At 39.4% G+C, this 9,692-nt stretch overlaps 1 pseudogene; it reads left to right on the top strand.

Moving 5' to 3' along the window:
- Nucleotides 1–374: 374 nt before the first annotated feature.
- On the top strand, nt 375–8,873 carry LOC105713248 (hyaluronidase-2-like; annotated as a pseudogene).
- The last annotated feature ends 819 nt before the right edge of the window (nt 8,874–9,692 follow it).

The following is a 9,692-nucleotide window of genomic DNA, read 5'->3' as shown; positions in this document are numbered from 1 at the left end:
AGGAGTCCCTAGAAACCCAATAGACGCCTCTAAAGGCAAACAAGCAACCTCATCAAGCAGCTCCCTGAGATCACAGCTAGATAAATCCAAGAAGATGGGGAAAAAAAACAGTGCAAAAAAGATGAAACCACCAAAGACCAGAACACCTCTTCTCCTTCAAGAAATCACAACTCCTCACCAACACAGGAACACAACATGACCAAGAAAGAGTGCAACAAATTGACAGAAGCAAGCTTCAGAAGGTGGGTAATGACAAACTTTTCTAAGCTAAAGAAACATGTTCTAACCCAATGCAAAGAAACTAAAAACCTTGAAAAAAGGTCAGATGAAATGCTAACTAGAATAACCGCTTAGAGAAGAAGATAAACGACTTCATGGAGCTAAAAAACACAGCACGAGAACTATGTGAAGCAAATACAAGCTTTAATAGCCCAATCAATCAAGCAGAAGAAAGGACATCAGAGATTGAAGATCAACTCAATAAAATAAAAAGAGAAGGCAAGACAAGAGAAAGAATAGTGAAAAGAAATGAACAAAGCCTCCAAGAAATATGGGATTATGTGAAAAGACCTAATCTACGCTTGATTGTTGTACCTGAATATGACGGGGAGAATGAAACCAAGCTGGAAAAAATGCTCCAGGATATTTTCCAGGAGAACTTCCCCAGCCTAGCAAGGCAGTAAAACATTCAAATCCAGGAAATAAGAGGACTCCAAAAAGATATTCCTCAAGAAGAACAACCCCAAGGCTTATAACTGTCAGATTCACCAGGGTTGAAATGAAGGGAAAAAATGCTAAGGGCAGCCAGAGAGTAAGGTCAGGTCATCCACAAAGGGAAGCCCATCAGACTCACAGCAGATCTCTCAGCAGAAACCCTACAAGCCAGAAGAGAGTAGGGGTAAATATTCAACATCCTTAAAGGAAAGAACTTTCAACCCAGAATCTCATATCCAGCCAAACTAAGCTTCATAAGTGAAGGAGAAATAAAATCCTTTACGGACAAGCAATTACTGAGAGATTTTGTCACCACCAGACCTGCCTTACAAGAGGTCCTGAAAGAAACACTAAACATAGAAAGGAATAAGTACCAGCCACTGCAAAAGTATGCCAAATGGCAAAAACCAAAAATGCAATGAAGAAAGTGAGTCAACTAATGGACAAGAAAACCAGCCAGTCACAAAATGGCAAGATCAAATTCACACATAACTGAATATAAATGGCCTAAATGCCCCAATCAAAAGACACAGACTGGCAAACTGGATAAAAAGTCAAGGCCTATCAGTGTGCTGTTTCAGGAAACCCGTCTGATGTGCAAAGACACACATAGACTCAAAATAAAGGAATAGAAGAAGATTTACCAAGCAAATGGAAAACACAAAAAAGCAGGAGTTGCAATCCTAGTCTCCGATGAAATTGACTTCAAACCAGCAAAGATCTAAAGAGACAAAGAAGGGTATTACATAATGGTAAAAGGGTCAATGCAACAAGAAGAGCTAACTATCCTAAATAAATACGCACCCAACACAGGAGCACCCAGATACATAAAGCAAGTTCTTAATGACCTAAAAGGAGGTTAGACTCCCACACAATAATAGTGGGAGACTTCAACACTCCACTGTCAATATTAGACAGATCAATGAGACAGAACATTAACAATGTCATCCAGGACTTGAATGCAGAGCTGGACTAAGTGGACCTAAGAGACATATACAGAATGCTCCACCCCAAATACACAGAATATACATTCTTCTCAGCAGCACACCACACTTACTCTAAAACTGATCACATAATTGGAAGCAAATCACTCCCCAGCAAATGCAAAACAATGGAAATCATAACAAACAGTCTCTCAAACCACAGTGCAATCAGATTAGAATTCAGGATTAAGAAATTCACTCAAATCTGCACAACTACTTGGAAAATAAACAAATTGCTTCTGAGTGTCGATTAGATAAACAATGAAATAAAGACAGAAATAATGATGTTCTTCAAAACCAGTCAGAGTGAAGACACAACTTACCAGAATCTTTGGGACATCTTTAAAGCAGTGTCAAGAGGGAAATTTATAGCAATAAATGCCCACACTAGAAACAAGAAAAGATCTAAAATCACCTCCCTATCATCAAAATTGAAAGAGCTGGAGGAGCAAGATCAAAAATCTCAAAAGCTAGCAGAAGGTAAGAAATACCTAAGATCAGAGCCAAAACGAAGGAGATAGAGACAGAAAAAACCCTTTAAAAAAAATCAGTAAATCCAGACGCTCGTTTTTTGAAAAGATCAACAAAATAGACAGACTGCTAGCCAGACTAATAAAGAAGAAAAGAGAGAAGAATCAAATGGATGCAATAAAAAATGATAAAGGGTATATCACCACCGGTTCCACAGAAATACAAACTGCCATCACAGATTACTACAAACAACTCTCTGATGCACAAAAACCAGTAAATCTGGAAGTAATGGATAAATTCCTAGACACTTGCACTCTACCAAGACTACACCAGGAAGAAGTTGAAACCTCAAAAAAACCAATAACAAGGGCTGAAGTCGAGACAGCAATTAATAGCCTACCAACCAAAAAAAGTCCAGGTCCAGACATGTTCACAGCCAAATTCTACCAGAAATACAAAGAGGAGCTGGTTACACTCCTTCTGTAATTATTCCAAACAATACAAAAAGAGGAAATCCTTCCCAAATCATTTTATGAAACCAATATCATCCTGATACCAAAACCAGGGAGAGGCTCAACAAAAAAAAGAAAACTTCAGGCTAATATCCATGATGAACATCGATGCAAAAATCTTTAATAAAATACTGGCAAACTGTTTGCAACAGCACATCAAAAAGCTTTTTCATCTTGGGGATAATATAATAATCAAGTAGGATTCATCTTGGGGATGCAAGGCTGGTTCAATATATGCAAGTCCATAAATGTAATCCATCACATAAACAGAATCAAAAACAAAAACCATATGATTATCTCAACAGATGCAGAAAAGGCCTTCAACAAAATCCAACAGCCCTTCATGCTAAAAACTCTCAATAAACTAGCTATCAGTGGAAGGTATCATAAAATAATAAAAGCTATTTATGATAACCCCACAGCCAATATCATACTGAATGGGCAAAAGCTGGAAGCATTTCCTTTGATATCAGGCCCTAGACAAGGATGCCCTCTCTCACCACTACTATTCAATATAGTATTGGAAGTTCTAGCCAAAGCAATCAGGCAAGAAAAAGAAATAAAGCGTTTTCAATTACAAAAGGAGGAAGTCAAATTGTTTATATTTGTAGACAGCATGATTGTATATTTAGAAGGCCCCATTGTCTCAGCCCAAAATCTCCTTAAACTGATAAGCAACTTCAGCAAAGTCTCAGGATACAAAATGAATATGCAGAAATCACAAGCATTCCTATACACCAATAACAGACAAATACACCAACAGAGAGCCAAATCCTATACACCAAATCCTATACACATGCATTCCTATACACCAATAGAGAGCCAAATCAAGAGCAAACTCCCATTCACAATTGCTACAAAGAGAATAAAACACCTAGGAATACAACTAACAAAGGATGTAAAGGACCTCTTCAAGGAGAACTACAAACCACTGCTCAACAAAATAAAAGAGGACACAAAGAGATGGGAAAACATCCCATGCTCATGGTTAGGAAGAATCAATATTGTGAAAATGGCTATACTGCTCAAAGAAATTTATAGATTCAATGCTAACCCCATCAAGCTACCAATGATCCTCTTCACAGACTGGAAAAAAAAAAACACTTTAAATTTCATATAGAACCAAAAGAGAATCCCCATAGCCAAGACAATCCTAAGCAAAAAGAACAAAACTAGAGGAATCACACTGCCAGACTTCAAACTATACAAGGCTACAGTAATCAAAACAGCATAGTACTGGTACCAAAACAGGAACATAGACCAATGAAACAAAACAGAGGCCTTGGAGGCAACACCACACATCTACAACCATCTGATCTTTGGCAAACCTCACAAAAACAAGCAATGGGGAAAGGACTCCATGTTTAATAAATGATGTTGGGAAAACTGGCTAGCTATGTGCAGAAAGCAGAAACCGGACCCCTTCCTGTGACCTTACACTAAAATTAACTCCGGATGGATCAAAGATTTAAACATAAAACCTAACACCATAAAAACACTAGAAGAAAACCTAGGCAAAACCATTTAGGACATAGGCATAGACAAGGACTTAATGACTAAAACACCAAAAGCATTGGCAACAAAAGCCAAGATAGATAAATGGGATCTCATTAGCTTCAGAGCTTCTGTACAGCAAAAGAAACAATCATTAGAATGAACCAGCAACCAACAGAATGGGAAAAAAAAATGTAATCTACCCATCTGACAAAGGGCTAATATCCAGAATCTACAAAGAACTAAAATAGATTTACAAGAAAAAAACTAAAAAACCCATTCAAAACTGGGCAAAGGATATGAAAAGACACTTCTCAAAAGAAGACATATATGAGGCCAACAAACACATGAAAAATGCATATCATCACTGGTCATTAGAGAAACACAAATCAAAACCACATTGAGGTATCATCTCACTCCAGTTAGAACAGTGATCATTAAAAATCTGGAGACAACAGACGCTGGAGAGGATGTGGAGAAATAGGAACACTTTTACACTTTTGGTGGGAGTGTAAATTAGTTCAAATCATTGTGTGAGACATTGTGGTGATTCCTCAAGGATCTAGAAATAGAAATTCCATTTGACCCAGCAATCCCATGACTAGGTATATACCCAAAGGATTATAAATCATTCTATTATAAAGACACATGCACACGAATGTTCATTGCGGCACTGTGTACAATAGCAAAGACTTGGAACCAACCCAAATGCCCATCAATAATAGACTGGACAAAGAAAATGTGGCACATATGCACCATGGAATACTATGCAGCCATAAACAAAAATGAGTTCCTGTCCTTTGTAGGGACATGGATGAAACCATCATTCTCAGCAAACTGACACAAGAACAGGAAATGAAACACCACATGTTCTTACTCATAGGCAGGTGTTGAACAAAGAAACATGTGGACTCAGGGAGAGGAGCATCACACACTGGAGGCAGTTGGTGGAGGGGTTAGGGGAGGGACAGTGGGGGTTGGGGAGGATGGGGAGGGATAACATGGGGAGAAATGCCAGATATAGATGAAGGGGGAATGGAGGTAGCAAACCACCTGTTTATGTATGCACCTATGCAACAATCTTGCATGACCTGCACATGTACCCCAGAACCTCAAGTACAATTAAAAAAAAAAAGAAAAAAAAAGTTATTTCTGCCTCCTCTAGATTTTTAGTTTATGCACATAAAGGTGTTCACAGTAGCCTTGAATAATCTTTTATATTTCTATGGTATCAGTAGTAATATCTCCAATTTCATTTTATTTTGATCTTCCCTCTTCTTTTCTTGGTTAATCTTGCTAATGATCTATCAATTTCTTTTTTTATCTTTTCAAAGAACCAGCTTGTGGTTTTATTCATCTTTTGTGTATTTTTGTTTGTTTCAATTTTATTTAATTCTGCTCTGATATCTGTTATTTCATTTTCTCTGCTGGGTTTGGGTTTGGATTGTTCTTGCTTCTCCAGTTCTATGTGGTATGACCTTAGATTTTCTACTTGTGCTCTTTTAGAGTTTTTGATTTAGGCATTTAAGGCTATAAACTTTTCTCTTAGCACTGCTTTTGCTGTATTCCGGAGGTTTACCTAGGTTGTGTCACTATTGCCATTCTTTTCAAAAAATTTTTAAATTTCCATCTTGATCTCATTACTGATTCAAAGATCATTCGGGAGCATGTTAATTAATTTCCATACATTTGCATGGTTCTGAGGGCTCCTTTTGGAGTTGATGTCCAATTTTATTTCACTGTGGTCTGAGAGAGTACTTGATAAAATTTCACTTTTCTTAACTTAGTACTGAGATTCACTTTGTGCTCTATCGTATGGTCTGTCCAGGGAATGTTTCATGTGCAGATGAATAGAATGTACACTCTGCAGTTATTGGGTAGAATGTTCTGTAAATATCTGTTAAGTCCATTTGTTATTGGGTATAGTTTACGTCCATTGTTTCTTCGTTGACTTTCTGTCTTGATGACCTATCTACTGCTGTCCGTGGAGTATTGAAGTCCCCCACTATGATTGTATTGCTGTCTATCTCATTTCTTAGGTCTAGTAGTAAGTGTTTTATATATTTGGGAGCTCCAGTGTTAGGTGCTATGGATTTAGAATTGTGGTATTTTCCTGTTGGACTAGTCCTTTTTGTCATTACATAATGTCTATCTTTGTCTTTTTAAACTGCTGTTACTTTAAAGATTGATTTGTGTGATACAAGAATAGCTACTCCTGCTCACTTTTGGTGTCTATTTGCATAGAATATCTTCTTCTACTCCTTTACCTTATGTTTATGTGAGTCCTTATGTTTTAGGTAAGTCACTTGAAGAGAGCAGAAACTTGGTTGGTGCAATTTGTATCCATTCTGCATTCTGTATCTTTAAAGTTGAACATTTAGGCCATTTACACTTAAGGTTAGCATTGAGATGTGAGGTACTATACTATTCATTGTACTGTTTGTTGCCTGAATACCTTGTTTCCTCTTTTTCACTGTGTTATTGTTACATAGGTCCTGTGAGATTTGTGCTTTAAGGAAGTTCTATTTTGGTGTAATTTAGAGGATTTGTTTCAAGATTTAGAGCTCCTTTCAGCAGTAGTGTGTGCTTGGTTGTTAGAGGCAAATTCTCTCAGCATTTGTTGGTCTGGAAAATACTGTATCTTTCTTTCATTTTTGAAGCTTTGTTTCACTGGATACAAAATTCTTGACTGATAATTGTTTGTTTAAGGAGGAAAAAAATAGAACCCCATTCCCTTCAGCTTGTAGGGTTTCTGCTAAGAAATCTGCTGTGAGCAGATTTTTTGGTAACCTGATACATTTTTGCTTAGCTGATAGTTTTGCCTCACAGCTCTTAACATTCTTTCCTTCATGTCACCTTTTGCAATGAATTTGCCAGGTGTTCTTTGACCTTCTTGTATTTGGATGGCTAAATCTTTGGAAACACTGGGGCAATTTTCCTCAATTGTTTTCTCAAATATGTTTTCCAGACTTTTAGATTTCTCCTCTTCCTTGGTAACACCAATTATTCTTAGGTTTGGGCATAGTCTCAAACTTCTTGGAGGCTTTATTTTTTTTAATAATTCTTCTTTTTTTCTTTGATAGGTTGGATTAATTTGAAAGCCTGTCTTCAACCTCTGAAGTTCTTTCTTCTGCTTATTCAATTCTATTGTTTAAGTGTGTCTTTGATTTCTGGAAGTTGCACTACTTTTTTGTTTATGCTATCTATTTCTCTGAAGATTTTTCCTTTAATGTCCTGTATCATGTTTTTGATTTCTTTAAGTTGGACTTCATCTTTCTCTGGTGCCTCTTTCATTAGCTTAATGATGGACCTTTTGAATTTTTTTTCTGGCAATTCAGAGATTTCATTTTGTTTTGGATCCATTGCAGGTGAGCTGGTATGATCTTTTGGGGGTTTTAAAGAACTATGTTTTGTCATATTACCAGAATTGTTTTTCTGGTTCCTTCCTATTTGGGTAGACTATGTCAGAGGGAGGATCTGGGACACAGGGTTACTGTTCAGAGTTTTTTGTCCCTTGATGTCATGTTCTCCCCTTCTCTTAGGGATGGGGGCTCCTAAGAGCTGAACCACAGTGATAGTTTTTGCTCTCCTGGGTCTAGTCACCAAGTGAAGTTCCTGCAGCCCCCAGCATGCAGGCAGGCCCAGGCCACCCCTTTGTGTGGCATGGGACATGCCCACACAAGACTGTGGTCCACGCCTCAAGGTGCCACTGGACCTGAATGTCTTTGATGTGCAGTCCTCACCTAATGAAGGTTTTGTGAACCAGAATATCACCATCTTCTACTGCAACCATCTAGGCCTGCATCCACGCTTCGATTCTGTAGGAAGATCTGTGCATGGTGGTGTGCCACAGAATGGCAGCCTCTGGGCACAGCTGTAGATGCTGCAGGATCATGTGGAGCACTACATTCGGACACCAGAGCCTATGGGGCTGGTGGTTATTGACTGGGAAGACTGGCAGCCTGTGTGGGTGTGTAACTGGCAGGACAAAGATGTGTATCGCTGGTCATTCACACCAGCTGGTGGCCAGTCATCACCCTGACTTGCCAGCAGACCGCAAAGTCAAACAGGCACAATATGAGTTTGAGTGTGCAGCACAGCAGTTCATGCTGGAGACATTGTGTTATGTCAAGGCAGGGCAGCCCCGGCACCTCTGGGGCTTCTACCTCTTTCCTGACTGCTACAATCATGATTATGTGCATGGGAGAGCTACACAGGCCGCAGCCCTGATGTTGAGGTGGCCTGCAACGACCAGCTGGCCTGCCTGTGGGCTAACAGGATGGCCCTCTTCCCGTCTGTCTACCTGGATGAGATACTCGCTTCCTCCGCCCATGGCCACAACTTTGTGAGCTTCCATGTTCAGGAGGCCCTACATGTGGCTCACACCCACCATGCCAACCATGCACTCCCAGTCTACGTCTTCACATGGCCCACCTATAGCTGCAGGCTCAGGGGGCTTAGTGAGATGGACCTCATCTCTACCATTGGCAAGAGTGCAGCCCTGGGCGCAGCTGGTATCATCCTCTGGGGCAATGCAGGGTACACTACAAGCATGGAGACCTGCCAGTACCTCAAAGATTACCTGACATGGCTGCTGGTCCCTTACGTGGTCAATGTGTCCTGGGCCACCCAGTATTGTAGCTAGGCCCAGTGCCATGGCCACAGCTCCAGGCCGGTACTGGGGAGTGTCTGCAAATAGTTCTGTGATGTGATGCATCTTCAGGTCTTTCAACCATGGATACTAGCATCTGCACCAGTGAAGATAGCAGAGGAGTGAAGTGGATTCTGTGAGGGTCCTTAGTTTTATTTTTGTTTAGTGCACTGGTTTTGTGTTCCTTGGCCTCTAGCCAGGAGGTGGTGTTTTCAAGAGTGCATCAGCTGCAGTTGAATAGAGAGGATCAGGCTGTGGGTGGGGCTATAGAGCTCCTAAGAGATTGTGTTCTTTGTCTTTGGAAACCAGAGCAGGTAGAGAAAGACCACCAGGTGGAGGAAGGGGTTGGTTTATCTGAGAGGACACCTTCTCCAACCAATGGTGTAGGGATAATTGGCAAGCCATATGTAGAAGAATGAAACTAGATCCTCATCTCTCACCTTATTTAAAAATCAACTCAAGATGACTCAAAGATCTAAAGCCATAAAAATTCTAAAAGATAACACAGAAAAAACCTTCTAGGCATTGACTTAGGTAAAGATTTCAAGACCAAGAATCCAAAAGCAAATGCAACAAAAACAGAGATAGATAGATACTACTTAATTAAACTAAAAAGCTTCTGCATCGCAAAAGAAATAATCAGCAGAATTAATAGACAACTCACAAAGTGCAAGAAATCCTTCATAATCTGACAAAGGACTAATATCCAGAATTTACAAAGAACTCAAACAAATCATCAAGAAAATAAAACAAACAATCCCATCAAAAAGTGGGCTAAGGGCATAAATAGACAATTTTCAAAAGAAGATATACTAATGGCTAAGAAGCGTATGGAAAAATGTTCAACATCACTAATTATCAGGAAAT

This window comes from Aotus nancymaae, unplaced genomic scaffold, assembly GCF_030222135.1.
Source record: "Aotus nancymaae isolate 86718 unplaced genomic scaffold, 86718_ANA_hifiasm-v0.15.2.pri h1tg000057l, whole genome shotgun sequence".
Taxonomy (NCBI): Eukaryota; Metazoa; Chordata; class Mammalia; order Primates; family Aotidae; genus Aotus; species Aotus nancymaae.
Note: the sequence above shows the minus strand (reverse complement) of the source record. Positions and strands in the feature narration are given on the sequence as shown.